This window comes from Rhinoderma darwinii, chromosome 4 (genome assembly GCF_050947455.1).
Source record: "Rhinoderma darwinii isolate aRhiDar2 chromosome 4, aRhiDar2.hap1, whole genome shotgun sequence".
NCBI classification, from domain to species: Eukaryota; Metazoa; Chordata; class Amphibia; order Anura; family Rhinodermatidae; genus Rhinoderma; species Rhinoderma darwinii.
In genome coordinates this window covers 261,486,637-261,508,122 of record NC_134690.1, presented here as the reverse complement: position 1 = coordinate 261,508,122, position 21,486 = coordinate 261,486,637, and the positions used below count along the sequence as shown (strand labels likewise).

The following is a 21,486-nucleotide window of genomic DNA, read 5'->3' as shown; positions in this document are numbered from 1 at the left end:
TTCTTGCTTCATAGAGTTTATCGTACTACGGTGTTGTTAAAGAAAATGAGTCTTCGGCCTGATGCGTGATGCCCAAGGTGTTCGGAGGAGCAGGCAGATCTTATCCATATGTTGTGGGGGTGTTCTATTCTGCAGAGGTATTGGGAAGAGGTATCTGCGTTGGTTGATAGGGTGTTTGATATCCAGGTGCCGCGTGTTCCACTGGTAGGTGTTTTTGGGTATGTAGAAGATCTTGAGGTTACTGTTTTACAAAAACTGGCGATTAAAAAGATATTGTTTCAGGCTCGTAAGCTGATAGCTATGGGTTGGTTGGCTTAATTTGCGCAGGCACACAGGGAATTGATTAATCGTATGAATAGTATTATTCTGATGGAGAAGGTGATATATCTCAAACGTGGTGCTCCCAAACAGTTTGCAGGTCAATGGACAAATTGGTTGAGGTTGCCGGGTTGCAGTCTACCTCTCTTATAAACACTGTACCTCTTGGACTTATGCAATAATTTCATTATAATTTGTTACAGATTTAGAGGGGGGATTGTGCGCAGTTGGAATAGGGCTGGGAGACTTGTGCTCAGGTGGAATATTTTTGTGCATAGTGCTCTTTGCAAGTGGGTGGGATATGTTGGGGGGAGGGGGAAGGGGGAATTGTTACTGTCTTATGTATTGATTGTTTGTATATTGGGAAAAATGTGTCAATAAAAACTATTTGATTAAAAAAAAAAGATATCATGGTCGATGCTTCCAAATTGGAACTTCAATCTTTTACGTTTCTAAACTGATCTCCCCATCTCCCAGAAAATGAAAATTGTCATTATCACCAGGGCTGTGCCGTACTGGAACTTCTACTAAGGGCCTCATCTCCATGATGTATCAAATTCTTTCCTCCTGAGTGGGTGACACACCTATTCATCACAGATATATGACTAAATGGGAAACCGCTCTAGGTAAAACTAACCCTTTCACATTATGACAAATTATTTGGAACCAAGCTGCTAAATCTTCCATCTCCACCACCTACAAAGAAACACAATTTAAACTTTTGATTCATTGGTACCATACACCAGCTCTCCTTTACTCCTTAAATCTTTCCATTCAATCTATCTATTGGTCATCTCAAGTTGTTGGTACCCTTGCTCATGTCTTCTGGGACTGCCACCTAATAGTTTTCTATTGGAAAGAAGTGAGAAGTGTAGTTGAGGATTCTTTCAAATTTTATATCCCACTGGATCCCCTCCACTATTTGCTCAACGTTCCTCCGAAGTAATTAGGCAAAAAGTCAGCCCGGTTGATCTTATATATTTGCACAGGAGCTTAAGGTGAGTTTACAAATGTAAGGGGTAAGTCCCCAAATTATAGGAAAATGTTGCTTTACATTCTATATTGTGTTTGGGGCCCTCCGTAACAGTGTAAATACTATGCAAGTATAATAGTGCACTTTACCTATTAAATGTGATGTTGTCCACTGTTTCAACCTCCACGAGGTTTTTTCAAGCTATTCCATCATGCAAGCGTCAGAAATTTATAGTGTTACATATGCTAATCAGTGATCAGTTAAATTTATTATATAAGATGCATATTCAATGTAATTACATGGATAATACAGAGTGAATACCATCAGCATTAATATCAACAGTGCACCTTTAAAAATAGGAGGAGAAAATGGGAGCCAATACTATCAATGATTGCATTCTATCAATTATAAATTACAAATGGCATCTGGCAGCTGGAAGTGCGCATGCGTTTACTGCCATAGCATTTCGTGGCCAATCAATGATGTCTATAGATTCTCTCAACACTTCCCATTGACCTGTTCCACCATGGCGCAAGCGCAAAGCTGTAAACAATGGAACTGGCATTGTCCGTCTCTTAGGATCCGGCCCTTTGTCACGTGGCTACTTCCTGAGTAGCGGTATTAACTATTGATAGGTTAGTATCTATTACCATAGTAAGGATTTTGTGTTGGATAAAACCTGGGTACGCAATACGTTCATATAGGTGGGTCAGGTTGCAAATAATACATATTGCAATAATACATAGCTTGCGGAGACAGGGCACATCATGCATGAATTTCTATATCAGTAACCACAACCCCTTCCAAGTGTCCCACTCAACGCACATAAAGGTGGTGCTCGTATCTACATACCCGCCATCTAAAATGGAGAGCCAGGATTGGCACAGCAACAAACCTGATCTAATGAATAGGCCCCCATGTTGGTGGCTCCATATATGATATATGGAGCATACAGGCATGAATGGACCATATCTGACTAACTAATGCACCCAATTTAGTCCCCTCAGTATCCAACCGCCAATATACATTTTCTTTTCTTATAGATATTCTGAAATACCAGCATTTTCCCTTGTACAGCTTTCAATAATTTTCAGTTTTTATACAAAGGTACAAAACATTTTGCAATTTCATATATATGCTAGCATAATTGCCAACAATTTTTTTTTTTTATCCAGGGACACTTAGGGTGTGGCGTCTTTGGTGGTTGTATTTTATGGGTTCGTGGCTTATCGGGTGGGAGTGGCTAATAGGGCTTGGCTTTCTTTCTAGAATTTCCGCATAAAATAAAGATACAAAAATGTCTGCACTAGTTTGGCTGACAACTACTATGGTGGCCAGTATCTCTCTGGTTATCTGGTTGTATACACCCAAGTGATATCTTACTTCATCACTAGGGCTAGGCAATATGTGGCGACCACTACTGGCAGCATAAAAACCAGCATAGACAGTGCCACACTCAGTGCCCCTTGCAGATGGTGGTCCACACTGCCCCCAGTATATATTACCACACACTGTTCCCTGTAGATATTGCCATGCACTGCTTCCTGTAGATAATGCCACAGTGCCTCCTGTAGATAATGCCACGTGGCCCCCCTGTAGTTAGTGTCACACACACAACCCCTGTAGATAGCACCACACAGCCCCCTGTAGATAGCGCTACATACAGCACCTTGCCTTAGTAGCTAGCGCCACACAGCCCCCTCCTTGTATACAGTGCCACACAGCCCACTTGTATATAGTGCCACACAGCTTCCCCCCTTGTATGTAGTGCCACACAGCCCTCTTCCCGTGTATATAGTGCCACACAGCCCTCCCCCTTGTATATAGTGCTACAGAGCGCTTTGTAGATAGCACCACATACAGCCCCCCTGTAGATAGCGCCACACAGCCCTCCCCTCAGTAGATAGCGCCACACAGCCCCCTCCTTGTATATAGTGCCCCACACCTTCTCCCTTGTATATAATGCCACGCAGCCCTCCCCCTCATATATAGTCCCAAACAGCCCCCTGTAGATACTGCCACACACAGCCCCCTGTAGATAGCGCCACACAGCCTCCTCCCCTTAGTAGATCGCTCCACACAGTCTCCTCTTTGTATATAGTGCCACACAGCCCCCCCTTGTATATAGTGCCACACAGTCCTAGCCTTGTATATAGTGCCACACAGCCCTCCCCTTGTATATAGTGCCACACAGCCCTCCCTTGTATATAGTGCAACACAGCCCCCCTCCCTTGTATATAGTGCCACACAGCTTCCCCCCTCCCCTTGTATATAGTGCCACACAGCTTCCCCCTTGTATATAGTGCCACACAGTTCTCCCCCTTTTATATAGTGCCACACAGCTCCCTCCCTTGTATATGGTGCCACACAACCCATCTCCCTAATATATAGTGCCATACAGCTCCTCTCTTGTATATAGTGCCACACAGTTCCACCCTTGTATATAGTGCCACACAGCTTCCCCTTATATATAGTGTCACACAGGTCCCCCCTTGTATATAGTGCCATAAAGTTCTCCTTCCTTTTTATATAGTGCCACACAGCTCCCCCCTGTATATAGTGGCACACAGCCCCCCATTTATATAGTGCCACACTGTTCTCCCCCTTGTATATAGTGCCGCACAGCCCCCCTCCTTGTATATAGTGCCACACAGCTCCACACCTTATATATAGTGCCACACAGCCCCCCTTGTATATAGTGCCACACAGCCCCCCCAAAAAAATGTAAGAAAAATTGTACTTACCTTGCCCCGTTCCCATGACGAATGACGCTTCGCAGCCTCGGGGCGGGACCCTTGCACAGGCCAGGGTGATGCAGTGACATCATCACTCAAGCCTGCGCAGGGATTCTTCCCAGTGCCTTTTAGACTGCAGGCCTAACTTGGCCTGCAGCCTATAGCATTCAACCATATCTGCGTCCTGAGGACGCAGATAGAATTGAATGCGGCTGTCGTTAGTACCGAGTACTGGGCGTGACAGCAGTTAGCGGCGGCGGGCCCTTTCTTTTTTTTGTAAACTTGGTCCCACCCTCTGACGGCAGTACCACCAGTACTGCCCTGATGATGGCCTTAGTGCTGGGAGTCGAACCCTAACCGATCGCATAATGATCGCATTTCCTGAGGATAGGACATACATTTTTAGGGACTGGAAAATCCTTTTAATATGCGGGCATGATCAGAAAATTCTACAGAATAGATCTGAGAGTTGTGATGGGGGCTAAATAGTGAGGCTGATATTAAATCTATCTGAGAAAAGAAATGCTGTGTATCTGAATGACAAGTATATTATTTTGAGTTAAAGTTAACTAGCTGCCAAGGGTCACGGAGATCTAGTTATGTCACTAAATAGTGCAATGAATTAGTGATTGCTGAAGGTTGATGAAACATTACTATCCAACTCGGGGCACAATACTATAAGAGTTTGTAATATATCTGTATAAAATATATGTTCTTTGTTGGGAGCATAGATGTTGACTAGTAGATAAAGTGTGTTGTGAATGCGGACTTTTAGGATCAAACATCATCCCTTGGGAACACTAATAGTTTCCTCAATAGCAAATGGCAATTCCTTTTTTAATAAAAGTGCCACCCCTCGCGATAATGAGGTGTACAAGCCCCAGCCAGGGTACTTTAAGTGTAATAGCAGCTGTAGTTTGCTAATCGGTCTCCTGTAAAAATAACACATTGAGTTTTAACCATTCTAAGTATCAGCACCTTCTTTCACTTAATTGGAATATTAAGATGTACATTCCATGATAGGAATTGTAATTATGTTGGTGTTTGGTGTCTAAACTATCAAAGGTTGTGGCACTCATCCCTCCGGTGACAGATAAATGGTAAAACAATATTGTGGATGTGTGGTGCCACTACCTACAATCCCGGCGAAACGGAGGAATAGCATTGGAACACTAGATGTTGGATCTACCCAACCGTGCAACAAGTGCCTGAAAGATAGAAAATATTGGTATTGGTCGTTCACAGTAAACATAGCATGAACACAACATTTCCAAGTTTTAAGGACATAAACAGAGTCCTCATTGGTACCCAACCTATCAACAAAATTAACAGAGAAACAAATAAACATTGCATTAGATATCAGGAACTTTCTCCCCAGAGAATGATATTAAAATCAGTCTTCTTCTTTTTCCATCTGTAGATCATGTATAGCTTCTGCTGGGTATTCAATGATGAACATGGGATTTCCATCGTGAATTCTTAATTTAGCCAGGTAGAACAGTTGGAATCTAGTATCCCAATCATATAGAGCACGGCAAATGGGTGTGAAAGCCTTTCTTTTCAGGGAAACAGAGGCTGAAAAATATTTAAATATTATAATCGTGTTATCACCAATAATCAGGTCTCCTTATTTTCGGTACGCCTTAAAGGCTGTTTCCTTAGCTGCCCAGTGAAGATACTTCGCAATAACTGGATGTGGTCTGTTTCCTTCATGTGTTCTCTGGATTCAGGTGGAGGACGAAGCCGGTGTGCCCTCTCGATTTATAAGGGGATCTAGTGTAAGGTCCAGGCAAAATGAGGTAGTCTACAAGTTTAAAAATCATCTAATGTCTATGCAAATATGTGTCGTTTTTCTACTTTGGTGCCAACTTTTTTTACAGCTTCAAGTGTTCTTGGCTACAAAAGGTTTTGTTTGTCAATGCTAGTGAGCAGAAAGAACGGGGGAAAACAGATGTGGCTATACTGAAACGCTTTCTGCTGTAATTGCAATATGTTGCTTTAGGGCTTTGCTGATAAATCTTTAGTGTACTTCACAGTGGCACTATATAGGTTAATGTATCTTGTGAGATAAATAGAGTCCTTCACACAAAAACAGCTACTATTTATAACAAAAAGCATCACAACATTTTTTAATGCAGATGGCTATATATTTCAGCAATTGCATAGTTTGTAAGCTTGGCAAAATGGTTAAATCTAAACACCGTTTTGGGTGATAAACTATGTAATCACAATATTAAAAATAAAGCTGCAAATTTCAACTGTCACATTTGTCCATGTTTATTTTTCTCGGTGACTGCAAACATTCAGAGACATCTGTTTGCTCACTTCCAAAGTTCACCTCTGTTTCTCTATACTGTTATTATTGCTGTTATTATTCCTCGCTGGCTGGTTTGTTCTTGAAATCGAATCTTTGAGAGCTGCAGTAAAGAAAATAAATAAATAAAAAAGCCAAGAATGACTAGCTATAAAACACTGGACGGAGCAAACCTAATATTAGTGCAAATATAGCATTAATCAGTAGTGGAAATTGAATTTTAGCCTATTGTTTCTAGAGTGCAGAGGGCTCCTCTATTTTTCCATTTGCCAGGAGGATGAGTATGCGCTGAGATGGGAGCTACTTAGAAGAGATTCTTCATTCATCTGGAAATTAGATTGCAACTAAAATATTTTTTTCAATCAAAGCCGGTCTATTCTTTTCAACTATGTAGCCTTTTGATATACGCCTTCCTAGATGAAACTGTTAAAGGGTATTACAGAATGATTTACCTAGAAGACAGGATATGAAATACATGCCATCAAAAAAAGCAATTATATAAATAATTTTAAACTCATTAAATATACACCTCATGCATTAAATATGTGCTTGCTGAATTATGTATAACTCCATTTATATTTTACATTTTCTGTTTGCCGTATACAATCTTGCTTATCAGGTACAGAAGAAACAAATAAACGCTGCACTGTTTTAGGATTTGAATTAAGGTAAGAAAAGTAAGCACCTAGAGGAATAGTGAGGCATTAGAAGCACATGTAGAATATAACAAGGCTTGATGGGTAGTGAACGGAATTCAAATATTTATTGAACTGTGATTCATGGGACAGTTTTTCATCTATATTAAATTGCATACAAGGTATCTGTCTTGGGGAAGTAAAAGGCTGTAGGGAAGAGTATGTGACAATTATTTACATAGAACACAGACAGAAGACATCTGCACTTGTAAAATAGGGACACCACAGCACATGGTATCTCGTCACAAAGTGTTAATCTCAGAAACAATATATCAAATATGAAAGCTTTATCAGATCGGGATCCTTACTGTTCTTTATTTATTTTCCGTTAGACTAAAACATGTTTTTATTCATATTTTATAATGTATATTATTATATACATATAAACTTAACCTTGGAACTTGGAATTATAGAACAGTATGCCATTAAACTGATAAATGAAACATTTTTAGGGTCTAGTTTGACCTATTGATCAGCTTTCATTAATAATTCACTATATTTATATAGAACGGAGGGGGAGTCCACAGTAGGGATCTGGCCTCCCTTCTATGAGAAAGGGAAGCATCAGTTAATTGGTCTCTGACTTAACATTTCTGATAATCTAAAACGCTCTGATACCACCTAACACAGCCTTAATACCGGTCTGCTAGTAAGGTTAACGCCACAAGAAACAAATGATCAGAGCGGTTAAAATCTAACTCGATGGAAATGTCTCCAATGTCAGTCGTCAGGGGACTATCTGCCAAGCTGCCTAGCCTCAGAGACCTTAGATTGTCAACAGATCAAGCCAAAATCAGCAGGGCTCCACCAGAAAAGTTTGAATGTCTATAGATTAGATTTCAGATATGTGTATTAACACCTTCCCGCTTTGGCCACTTTTGACCTTCCTGACAGATCCTCATTTTTCAAATCTGACATGTTTCAATTTATGTGGTAATAACTTCGGAATGCTTTTACCTATCCAAGCGATTCTGAGAATGTTTTCTCGTAACACATTGGACTTTATGTTACTGGCAAAATTTGCTCGATACGTTCAGTATTTAATTGTGAAAAACACCAAAATGTAGTAAAAAATTGCAAAAATTAGCATTTTTCTCAATTTAAATGTATCTGCTTGTAAGACAGGCAGTTATACCACACACAATTGTTGATCATTAACATCCCCCATATGTCTACTATAGATTTCTAGGATGTTACAAGGCTTTGAACTTTAGCAGCAATTTCTCACATTTTCAAGAAAATTTCAAAAGGCTATTTTTACAGGGACCAGTTCAGTTGTGAAGTGGCTTTGAGGGCCTTAAATATTAGAAACCCGCAAAAAGTCACCCCATTTTAAAAACTTCACCCCTCAAAGTATTCAAAACAGAATTTAGAACATTACTTAACCCTTTAGACGTTTCACAGGAATTAAAGGAAAGTAGAGGTGAAATGTACAAATTTCATATTTTTTTGCAGAAATAAATTTTAATAAATTTTTTTTGTAACACAGAAAGTTTTACCAGAGAAATGCAACTCAATATGTATTGCCCAGGTTCTGCAGTTTTAGGCAATATCCCACATGTGGCCCTAGCGTGCTACTGGACTGAAGCACCGGCCTCAGAACCAAAGGAGCACCTAGTGGATTTTGGGGCCTTATTTTTATTAGAATATATTTTAGGCACCATGTCAGGTTTGAAGGGCTGCTGCGGTGCCAAAACAGTGGAAATCCCCCAAAAGTGACCCCATTTGGGAAACTACAGACCTCAAGAAAATTATCTAGAGGTATAGTGAGCATTTTGACCGCACAGGTTTTTGACAGAAATTATTGGAATTAGGCCGTGAAAATTAAAATCTACATTTTTTCAAAGCAAATGTAGGTTTAGCGATTTTTTTTTCTCATTTATACAAGGACTAAAGAATAAAAAGCACCACAGAATTGGTAAAGCACTTTCTTCCGAGTAAAATAATACCCCACATGTGTTCATAAACGGCTGTTAGGACACATGGCAAGACTTAGAAGAGAAAGAGCGCCATTTTGCATTTGGAGCTCAAATTTAGCAGGAATGGTTTGCTGAGGCCATGTTACATTTCCAAAGCCACTGAGGGGACAAAACAGTGGAAACCCCCCACAAGTGACCCCATTTTGGAAACTACACCCATTGAGGAAATTATCTAGTGGTATAGTGTGCAATTTGATGCCATAGATTTTTTGCAGAAAATCTTGGAATTAGGCCGTGAAAATCAAAATTCTTTCTAAGAAAATGTAGGTTCAGCTAATTTTTTCTCAATTCCACCAAGACTACAAGAGAAAAAGCACTACAAAATTTGTAAAGCAATTTTTCCCAAGTAAAACAATATCCCATATGTGGTCATAAATTGCTGTATGGACACACGGCAGGGTTTAGAAGGGATAGAGCGCCATTTGGCTTTTGGAGTTCAAATTTAGCAGGAATGGTTTGTGGAGGCCATGTCACATTTACAGAGCCCTTGAGGGTAAAAAACAGTGGAAACATCCCACAAATGACCCCATTTTGGAAACTACACCTATTGAGGAAATTATCTAGGGGTATAGTGAGCGTTTTGACCCCACAGGTTTTTTGCATAAATTATTGAAGTAGGCCGTGAAAATGAAAATCTACATTTTTTCAAAGAAAATGTAGGTTTAGCAAATTTTTTCTTATATCCACAAGGACTGAAGGAGAAAAAGCAAAACAATACCCCACATGTGGTCAAAAACGTCTGTTTGGAAACACGGCAGGGCTTAGAAGAGAAAGTGTGCAATTTGGCTTTTGGAGATCACATTTAGCAGGAATGGTTTGTGGAGGCCATGTCACATTTGCAAATCATCTGAGGGGACAAAACAATGAAAACGCCCAAAAAGTGACTCCATTTAGGAAACTACACCCCTTGAGGAATTCATCTAGGGGTGTAGTGAGCATTTTGAACCCATATGTGTTTCATAGAATTTATTAGAATTGGGCAGTGAAAATAAAAACAATCCTTTTCCTTCAATAAGATGTACATTTTTCATTTTCTTAACACATAAAAGAAAAAAAGAACCAAACAGTTGTAAAGCAATTTCTCCAGAGTACCGCAATACCCCATATGTGATCATAAACTGCTGATTGGGCACACGGCAGTGCTTAGAAGGGAAGGAGCGGCATTTGGCTTTTGGAGGGCAGATTTTGCTGGATTGGTTTCTGGGCACGTGTGGAACCAAAACAGTGGAAACCCCCCAGAAGTGACCATATTTTGGAAACTACACCCCTCAATGCATCCACCTAGGGGTGTAGTGAGCATGTTAACCCCACAGGTGTTTTGTAGAAATTAGTGTGCACTCGATGTTGCAGAATGAAAATGGGATTTTTTCCAGAGATATGCCAATATGTAGCGCCCAGCTTGTGCCACCATGACAAGACAGCTCTCTAATTATTATGCTGTGTTTCCCGGTTTTAGAAACACCCTACACGTGACCCTAATCTTTTGCTTGGACATTTGACAGGGCTCAGGAGTGAGAGAGTACCATGTAAAATTGAAGCCTAATTTGGCTGATTTATAAAGTATTGGTTCACAAATGCAGGGCTCAGATGTGAAGTAATAAAAAGAAAGTGAACCCATTTTGGAAACTACACCCCTTAAGGCATTTATTAAGGGGTGTCGTGAGCATTTTCACCCCACAGGTCTTTTCCATAAATGAATGCGCTGCGGATTATGCAAAGTAAAAATTTATATTTTTCCCTAGATATGCCATTTCAGTGGCAAATATGTCGTGCCCAGCTTGTGCCACTGGAGACACACACCCCAAAAATTGTTAAAAGGGTTCTCCCGGGTTTGGTGATGCCATATATGTGGAAGAAAACTGCTGTTTGGGCACGCTGTAGGGTTCAGAGGGGAGGGAGCACCATTTGGCATTTGGAGGGCGGATTTTGTTTGGTAGTAGTTTTGTTTGAGTATTGCTGGTGTTTCCGTTTATAATGTGGTGGCATATGTAAGCTGGGCAGAGTATATCAGGGGCATAGTCAGGTGGTATAATAATGGGGTAAAAAAACAATAAAATAATCCATAGTTGTGTGTTATGCTGTGGAACAATCCTTTCTGCACAGGTCGCACTGCTAAATGGTGTCCTTTCTTATCCCCCTTTTTGGTCCACACTCCGCACCGTCGCTTCCAGCGGATATGTTTGGGCCCTACCCTTCCTGGTTCCCTAATTTTAGGGCCTTGATAAATCACATCTTGAAACAGAAGAAATGTTCCCCTCGGGCCGGCACAACCGCATATTTTTTATTTCCTGACTTATTGGAGCCTTAACTAATTTTATTTTTTCATAGACGTAGTGGTATGGGGGCTGTTTTTTTGCGGGATGAGCAAAATGAATAATAGTTATTAATGGTACCATTTTGGGGTACATGCGACTTTTTGATCACTTTTTATCCTATTTTTTAGGAGGCCAGGTAACCAAAACAACCGCAATTCTGGCATAGTTTTTTTTTAGTTTTTTTTTATACAGCATTCACCATGCGTTCTAAACTATATGTTAACTTTATTCTGCGGGTCAGTACGGTTCCGGCGATACCTAATTTATAGCACTTTTTTATGTTTTACAACGTTTTACACAATAAAATTACTTTTGTAAAAAGAGTGTATTTTTTCTGTCGCCAAGTTGTGAGAACCATAACTTTTTAACTTTTTCGTCGATGGAGCTGTATGAGGGCTTGTTTTTTGCGAGACGAGCTATAGTTTTTATAGGTATCATCTTTGGATACGTGCGACTTTTTGATCACTTCTAATATTTGTAGGGCAAAGTGACCAAAAAACAGAAATTCTGTTATAGCTTTTTACGTTGTTTTTTTTACGCTGTTCACCGCGTGCAATAAATAATATAATATTTTTATAGCTCAGTCCATTACGGTCGCGGCGATACTAAATACGTGTGGTTTATTATTATTATTTTTCAATAATAAAGGACTTAATAAGGGAACAGGGTGATTGCGTTTTATTTTATTACTTGAAACTTTTATTATGTTTTCAAACTTTTATTTTTTTCCCTTTTATTTTTTCACTTTTTTTTATACTTTTTTTACACTTCTTTTCAAGTCCCACTAGGGGACTTGAAGGTCCAACTGTCTGATTTTGTTTTCTAATACATTGCACTACGTTCGTAGTGCAATGTATTAGATCTGTCAGTTATTCACTGACAGCAAGCCAATTAGGCTTCTCCTCCCGGCGGGGCTTAGTCGGCTTCCGTAATGGCAGAGCAGGAGGCCATTGGGTCTCCTGTTGCCATAGCAGCAGTTGGCAGCCCTGATTGCATGTCAGGGCTGGCGATCTGCTAGCAACCGCTAAGATGCAGCGATCGCTTTTGATCGCTGCATCTAAGGGGTTAATGGCAGGGATCGGAGCTAGCTCTGGTTCCTGCCGTTACAGGTGGATGTCAGCTGTAACATACAGCTGACATCCACCGCTGATGACGCCGGCTCAGCTCCTGTTGCCATTGCAGCCACCGGATCCCCAGCAATGAAATTCCAATGAGCTGCAAACATCTTAAATGCAGCGATCGCGTTTGAGCGTTGCATTTAACAGGTTAATGGCGGGGATCTAAGCTAATTTCGGTCCCTACCATTACAGCCGGATGTCAGCTGTAAGATACCGCTGACATCCGGCGATGATGGCACCGGCTCAGCTTCTGAGCCGTTGCCATGCATTTGTCGTATGGATACGTCAAAATGCGGGAAGCACTACCTTTCCATGGCGTATCCATACGGCAAATGTCAGGAAGGGGTTAATTGGTAAATAGAAGCTAATGTATGACCTGCAGCACTGTTGAACTGAATAACAGGGCCCTTCATGGTCATGTCATCGACACACAGGTGCACGGCTCAATACAGTATGTCTTCTAATGATCCCAGCACCTGTGTGTCCATTACATGACCATGGGCATAATTTTATCAACAGGACGTAAACAATGAATGTTCCTGCTGATTAACAACAAGCAGAGTTCTAGAAAACTGTGAAGAATTAATGAACAAAGTATATTGAAGAATTGCATATCATATGATTACACAAAAAATAACATTAATTTGCAAAAACTGGACCCATTTAAGTACCAGGCCATTTTTAGTTTTCTATTTTAGTTTTTTTTCCTACCGCTTTCCAAAAGGAATAACTTTTTTATTTTTCTGTCGACATAGCCTTAGAAAAGCTTGTTTCTTGCAAGACGTGTTGCATTTTTAAATGGCACCATCAAATGTACCATATAATGTACTGAAAAACGTTTAAAAATAGTTTTGTTGGGTGGTATGGGGAAAAAAACAAATTCTTTCATAGTTTTTGAGGTTTTGATTTTACAGCGTTTAGCATGTGGTAAAAATTACATGTTAACTTGATTATGCGGATCATTGCAATTACGGCGATAGCAAATTTATATACACTTTTTTTATGTTTTACTACTTTTAAAAAAAAAACAACAATTTGTTAAAAAGAATTATTTTGCGGGGCTAGTTGTGGTTTTTATTGGTACCATTTTAGGTTACATATGACTATCTGCTCACATAGGGGGGAGGCAAGGCAACCAAAAAACTGTTTTTTGAAGAGTTTTCTTTACAGTGTTCATCGTATTGAATAAATAACATTATATTGAAATGGTTCAGACTTCGTTCGGCAATACCAACTATGTTTATGGTTTTTATTGCTTATGTTGTTTTACAAACAAAAGGTAAAAGTTTATGTTTTGGAACTTTAAAGTTTTTGTAAATTTTTCCAAACTTTATTATACTTTTTTTTTCATTTTATTTTTAGTCCTACTAGGGGACTTGTACATGTGATCATTTGATCGCTGATACAATAAACTGCAATACTTAAAGAGGCTCTGTCACCACATTATAAGTGCCCTATCTCCTACATAAGGAGATTGGCGCTATAATGTAGGTGACAGCAGTGCTTTTTATTTAAAAAAACAATCTATTTTCACCACTTTATTAGCGATTTTAGATTTATGCTAATGAGTTTCTCAATGGACAACTGGGCGTGTTTTACTATTGACCAAGTGGGCGATGTATAGAGGAGTGTATGATGCTGAGCAATCAGCGTCATACACTTCTCTCCATTCATTTAGGCAGCGCGTAGGGATCCTTTTAGATCAGTATGTGCTGTCTTATACTAACACATTAACGATACTGAAGTGTTTAGACAGTGAATAGACATTCCACGGGATGTCTATTCACAATCCCTGCTCTTCGTTACTGTTTCTGTGGTAGTTACAGCAGAGCAAGCGTAATCCCGCGAGATTACGCTGTAAATGACAGGTTACATCGAGATTACGCTTGCTCTGCTGTAACTACCACAGAAAGAGTAACGAAGTGCAGAGATTGTGAATAAGCATCCCGTGGAATGTCTATTCACTGTCGAAACACTTCAGTATCGTTAATGTGTTAGTATAAGACAGCACATAGTGATCTAAAAGGATCCCTATGCGCTGACTAAATGAATGGAGAGAAGTGTATGACACTGATTGGTCAGCGTCATACACTCCTCTGTATAACGCCCACTTGGTTAATAGTAAAAAAACGCCCAGTTGTCCATTGAGAAACTCATTAGCAGTGGTGAAAATAGATAATTTTTTTAAATAAAAAGCACTGCTGTCACCTACATTATAGCGCCAATCTCCTTATGTAGGAGATACGGCACTTATAATGTGGTGACAGAGTCTCTTTAAACACTTCTGTACCTCTGGGACACGCACCTATCACTAAAATGGGGCCTGCTGACCCTCCGTCCTACTTTCTCTTTATCTTGCTGTTCTCTGGCCCCTGACTGACAAGGTGGTTGTGATTTACAGAAACAGCCAAACTCACTCAGCTACGCTGTTTCTGTAACTTCTTCAGAAGTAAAAGGGAGTTACCGAAACAGATTAGCACGGTGAGCTATTTTGTTTCTGGAACTTGAGACCTACAGAAACAGCATAGTTCTGTGCTCCGCTGTTTCTGTAATCACAGTCACTTAAATTGGAGCTACAGTAACAGGACACCGGGGGCATAGGCTGACTTGGCAGATTTGGCAGCCCCCTCTTTCTAACATGGTCGTAATTGATTAAATGGCTTGGTTCAGAGTTATCTCCGATCCAGGCCGTTACAGTGAAATGTCAGCTGTAACATATGGCCGACAACCTCTAAGCATGGACTGGTTGAGCCTGCTCCATACACCCTTCCCGGCCATGATATAAGTGTACATCAGGTGTCATGATGTTAAAGAGAACCTTTCAGCATATTAAAGGGGTTTTCCAATCCTTTTTTTTTTAAAAATCAATTCAACGTTCCTCTATTAATATATTAGTGCACTCTGGCTATCTTTTTCTTGATAATAAATGTTTTTAGTAACACTACTCCCTATTGTTTACCTTGAGAGGTTTTTTGCTCAGTAAGTTCATTCCTCTTCTCTTCCTGTGTTTCTCCTCCCTGCATGCACTGCTTTTGTCCCAGCATGCAATGTGCATGTAGCAGTGAACTTGCTCCGCCTACTACACCCAGCTCTACTAACTTCTGCAATCTCAGTCTTCATTTTGGTGCTCTCATTCTATTACTGATAGCACAAGCTGAAATCACTGGATATCTACGTTTTTAAACAACACTCACCCTATATGATGGTAAGTAAAGTTGGGTTTCTATAATTATAAGTTTTCTAAATATATATTAACTGTTTATACAGTCTTAGTTTTAAATACTGTAATATAATATATATATATTCATATATATATATATATATATATATATATATATATACACACTACCGTTCAAAGGTTTAGGGTCACTTAGAAATTTCCTTATTTTTGAAAGAAAAGCACAGTTTTTTTCAATGAAGATAACATTAAATTAATCAGAAATACACTCTATACATTGTTAATGTGCTAAATGACTATTCTAGCTGCAAATGTCTGGTTTTTAATGCAATATCTACATAGGTGTATAGCGGCCCACTTCCAGCAACCATCACTCCAGTGTTCTAATCGTACATTGTGTTTGCTAACTGTGTTAGAAGGCTAATGGATGATTAGAAAACACTTGAAAACCCTTGTGCAACTATGTTAGCACCGCTGTAAACAGTTTTGCTGTTTAGAGAAGCTATAAAACTGACCTTCCTTTGAGCTAGTTGAGAATCTGGAGCATTACATTTGTGGGTTCGATTAAACTCTCAAAATGGCTAGAAAAAGAGAGCTTTCATGTGAAACTCGACAGTCTATTCTTGTTCTTAGAAATTAAGGCTATTCCATGCGAGAAATTGCCAAGAAACGGAAGATTTCCTACAACGGTGTGTACTACTCCCTTCAGAGGACAGCACAAACAGGCTCTAACCTGAGTAGAAAGAGAAGTGGGAGGCCCCGCTCCACAACTGAGAAACAAGACAAGTACATTAGAGTCTCTAGTTTGAGAAATAGACGCCTCACAGGTCCTCAACTGGCAGCTTCATTAAATAGTACCCGCAAAACGCCAGTGTCAACGTCTACAGTGAAGATGCAACTCCGGGATGCTGGCCTTCAGGGCAGAGTGGCAAAGAAAAAGCCATATCTGAGACTGGCTAATAAAAGGAAAAGATTAATATGGTCAAAAGCACACAGACATTGGACAGAGGAAGATTGGAAAAAAAGTGTTATGGACAGACAAATCGAAGTTTGAGGTGTTTGGATCACACAGAAGAACATTTGTGAAACGCAGAACTGAAAAGATGCTGGAAGAGTGCCTGACGCCAGCTGTCAAGCATGGTGGAGGTAATGTGATGGTCTGGGGTTGCTTTGGTGCTGGTAAAGTGGGAGATTTGTACAAGGTAAAAGGGATTTTGAATAAGGAAGGCTATCACTCCATTTTGCAACGCCATGCCATACCCTGTGGACAGCGCTTGATTGGAGCCAATTTCATCCTACAACAGGACAATGACCCAAAGCACACCTCCAAATTATGCAAGAACTATTTAGGGAAGAAGCAGGCAGCTGGTATTCTATCTGTAATGGAGTGGCCAGCGCAGTCACCAGATCTCAACCCCATAGAGCTGTTGTGGGAGCAGCTTGACCGTATGGTACGCAAGAAGTGCCCATCGAGCCAATCCAACTTGTGGGAGGGGCTTCTGGAAGCATGGGGTGAAATTTCTCCCGATTACCTCAGCAAATTAACAGCTAGAATGCCAAAGATCTGCAATGCTGTAATTGCTGCAAATGGAGCATTATTTGCCGAAAGCAAAGTTTGAAGGAGAAAATTATTATTTGAAATAAAAATCATTATTTCTAACCTTGTCAATGTCTTGACTATATTTTCTAGTCATTTTGCAACTCATTTGATAAATATAAGTGCGCGTTTTCATGGAAAACACAAAATTGTTTGGGTGACCCTAAACTTTTGAACGGTAGTGTATATAATAAAAAAAATAGAATTCTAACATTGAAGTGAATTGGGAGAAAAGGAGCAATACCTGTGAATCGCCGCTGCATCCTCACAGTGAGCAAGAAAAAACTAAAGGGAAGCAGCGCTCCTACAAGATATAAACTAGCCATCAATGAAAAATAATTCCCCTTCATGTAACTCTGCTACCTGTCAACTGAAAAGTCATCCACGACAGGGAAAAATGTTAGTCCATCATGTCTGATTCCCAGGTGTTTCTTTGTGGTACTCCTCTGTGGGGAAACATTTTTCACTCTGGCAGCTGATTTTTCCATTGACAGATAGCAGAGTTACACAACAGAAAAACAAATTCCCCATCATGTAACTCTGCTACCTGTGAACTGAAAAGTCATGCTCCACAGGGTCCCCCTCTTGACTTTCATGGTTCTCAGCCTTTTGGTTTGTCCTGCAGCTGCTGCCGTGATGAGTAAATGTTATACCCAAGTTAGGAAAAGTAACATAAATACGATATAACCGGATCCATAATATCTGTGATATACAGATAGTCTAGAGATCTGCAGTGAGAATGGACCCTTGTTATTTGAAGAAGGATCTGGACATGATTTGATGTGCTTATGCGGGATATTGGGTGTGGTTATGTGGCGTGGCTTAAAATGTCACTCTTTACCAAATTCAAAAGTTGGGAGGCATGCTGTATGGCATGCCATCACAACCTGACCAACTCTCACATTATGATGTCTGAGTTATTCAGTCTGACATACGTGGCATGACAACCAAACAATCTCCTTGAGAACCAAATTACAGTTATTTTGAATACGATTCATGGAATTCTAAGTTTGCTAACTAAGGCCCCATGTACACGAACGGACGTTTTTTTCTTCCCGTAAATACTGGCGTAAATACGGGTACTCGACCAGTATTACACCAGTATATATGGACCCGTGCCCGTAAATACGGGCCCGTTGTCACCACTATTCCACCCGTATTTACGGACACGTTTTCTCTGCAAAATTGCACTGCACTAATCGGCAGCCCCTTCTCTCTATCAGTGCTGTATGGAGAGAAGGGGCAGCCATTTTGGCCAGATTTTATGCAGCGGAACGCAGCGATTGTAAGTAAAAGTAGTTCATACGTAACCCGGCTGTTTTCTTGGTGACGCTTCCCTCTTTTGACATCCAGTCCGACCTCCCTGGATAAGGCGGCAGTCCATGTGACCGCTGCAGTGGTCACATGGACTGAAACGTCATCCCAGGAGGCCGGACAGGAGGAAGAAGCTAGTAGTTCTGGTTACTTCTGTGAGTATGGATTAAACTTGGAGTGGAGCAATCTTTTTTCAGAGGGTGTTGCACTATGTGTCTTCCTTTTTCCATCTATTAGAGACATAAGATCCTTTTCCTACCAGGAGTTCTTTGAATGTGGAGAGAGACGATAAGGAGCTTGGTGGAACTACAAGGATAAGAATTACCATCCACACCCACATTGGATTGTGGACTGTCCACTGCATTTTTCTGGGAGAGAGTCCATACTGAATGATATTGGACTGTTACCAGTGCCGTCTGAGCGGTAAACTTCACTGTACTTTATATATGTCATTTAGGGTATTTGTTGGATCATACCCAATTTAGTTTTGCCTGCTCCGGTCTGAGAGAGATTTTGTGGGTATTTGAGCCAAGAGAAACCACCATTATATTAGTTCTGGTTAAGTATTAACTTTTTTGTTTTGTTTTTGTGAGCGCCACGCATGGTACTCACTGTCCAGGGTGCTGAAAGAGTTACTGGCTATCAGTGCAGCCACTTCTCTCTATCCCGCACTGATCGTTTAACGCTTTCAGCACCCTGGACAGTGACTATCCCCTGACGTCGCCTAGCAACGCTCCCGTAATTACGGGTGTACAAACATAGCCACACGTAATTACGGGAGCCCCAAAAACTTTTATGGGCCTGCCCATGCCGTAAGTACGCGTTTTCACGTTCATGTGCATCGTGCCTAAGGATGATCTCTTTGTTATTTATGTTTTTTTTATTTTAATCTCCCCTCACCAAACTCTCCCCTCTCCAATCTATCCTCAATGCAGCAGCCAGGCTCATATTTATGACCAACCGCTACACCAACGCCTCTACCCTGTGCCAGTCACTGCACTGGTTGCCCATCCCCTTCAGAATAAAATTAAAATTTATTACTCTCACCCACAAAGCTCTCCACAATGCTGCACCTCCTTACATCTCCTCCCTCATCTCTGTCTACCACCCTACTCGGGCTCTCCGTTCTACAAACAACCTTACATTAAAATCCTCCATAATCCGAACCTCCCACTCCCGTCTCCAAGATTTTTGTTGTGCTGCACCCGTATCTGGAATGCGCTACCCCAGACAATCAGATTAATTCCCAATATCCACAGTTTTAAACGTGCCCTGAAAACACATCTATTTAGACAGGCCTATATCATTCCCTAATCTGACTCCTTTCCATGGCCCTCCTTTTTAGATTAGTCATCAGAATAATATTCCCTCACACTCCTTCTCTTCATGTCAGTCATACACGGAGACTGGCTGGTGACCGGCTCATGCAGCTTTATGTGTACCGCCCCATGTGTATAAAAATGGCCGGACTATTGTACAGAACAAACACTGTTACACTTTGTGTCTCCTTTATTTCCTCATAGATTGTAAACTCTTGCGAGCAGGGTCCTCACTCCTCAGGTTTGAATTGTAAATTAACTTTGTCACTATGCAATGTCTGATATTGTTTGTTTCATGTTCCCTCTAAATTGTAAAGTGCTGCGTAACATGTTGGCGCTATATAAATAAAGATTATTATTATTAATTTATATATACTTAGATTCTGATTCTGATGTTCAACCTTCCCTTGATATAAGAGTAATATTTTATTTTTTATTTATTGTAGTTATAATTTCTACAAAAAAAACATTTCTAATCCTTCTTTTAGGAAACATCTGAAGATGATACATCAGTCATTGCTATTGTACCGACTAACAGCTTGAATCCGGTAAGATCATTTACATTTTTTTAGAATAAAACTCCAAACATAACACAAAATGTATTATAAATATATATATATTTTTATTATTTTCAATAGGGATTACAAGCACTTTTAGAAAGACTAAGGGGACGTATCGATTCTGAAAATAGACTAAACCCTTGGTGCTTTCAAAATGAGGGGCCAAATGAGGTCCGTCCAAGTACAACAGAGGATACAGAGGGAAGGCTGCTGAACACCAATTGGTGTAATTGTGGTTGTTGTTAGATTATGCCACGTGTGGAGGAAAGTCTATGCTGTAAAGAATTTTGCGCCATAGAGAGTATGTTAGAAAGTACCAACTGTATAACGGAAAATGAAGCATTTCAGCGCTCAATATTGTCAAGAGACTATCTCATAGAATTAATTCAATTTGTTGGGGAATTTGAAAGGAATGAAAATCGGTTATTCTACATTTTTTTTAAAATTAAAATATTGGTATTGATGTATGTCAATTGTGTATGTTTTTAGATTTGTAATTCTTTACAAATATTGAATAGACTGCGTTTAATTTAACTTTTTTTATGGTATCTTTCACAGACATCTTCGACATGCTGCTTATCGAAAATGTATAAGTATGGTGTTTGGATTTCTTGGTCCCGGACACCATATTCCAATACCTTCCTGTGTAGTTAAAAAAAATACGTGAAATATACCCGGATCCAAGTGGAAGATATACAGGCTTCAGGTGGTTTGCTGGTCATGCTGGCCACAAGTTTGAATTTCTAATGTCTAATTACCTAAAATACTGTTAAATTATCTAATTTCTAATTATTTACAGTTATGTTATTATTGTTTTATGTTATTTCAAATAATAAATACATTTTATACAAAATACTCTTGTTTTTTTAGACGTTATTTTTCAGTTTGTACTTCATTCTAATAATCACATGTTTTATTTTCTATTATGAAATATTCTATTAAAATGTAATCAAATAATTAAAACGTAGTATACATTACCCATAAACCAAATTAAAGATAATAATAATATAAACACACAAGTGAGTAACAGAACTATTTTATTTATTTTTTTCTTTCACAAATATATTGAGT

The 21,486-nt window shown here is 39.8% G+C and overlaps 1 long non-coding RNA gene across 1 annotated transcript; it reads left to right on the top strand.

The window, feature by feature from the left end:
• Positions 1-20,341: 20,341 nt before the first annotated feature.
• On the top strand, positions 20,342-21,268 carry LOC142761104 (uncharacterized). The gene is made up of 2 exons (XR_012883504.1): positions 20,342-20,403; positions 20,974-21,268. It is a non-coding gene; the product is annotated as an uncharacterized LOC142761104 (long non-coding RNA).
• The last annotated feature ends 218 nt before the right edge of the window (positions 21,269-21,486 follow it).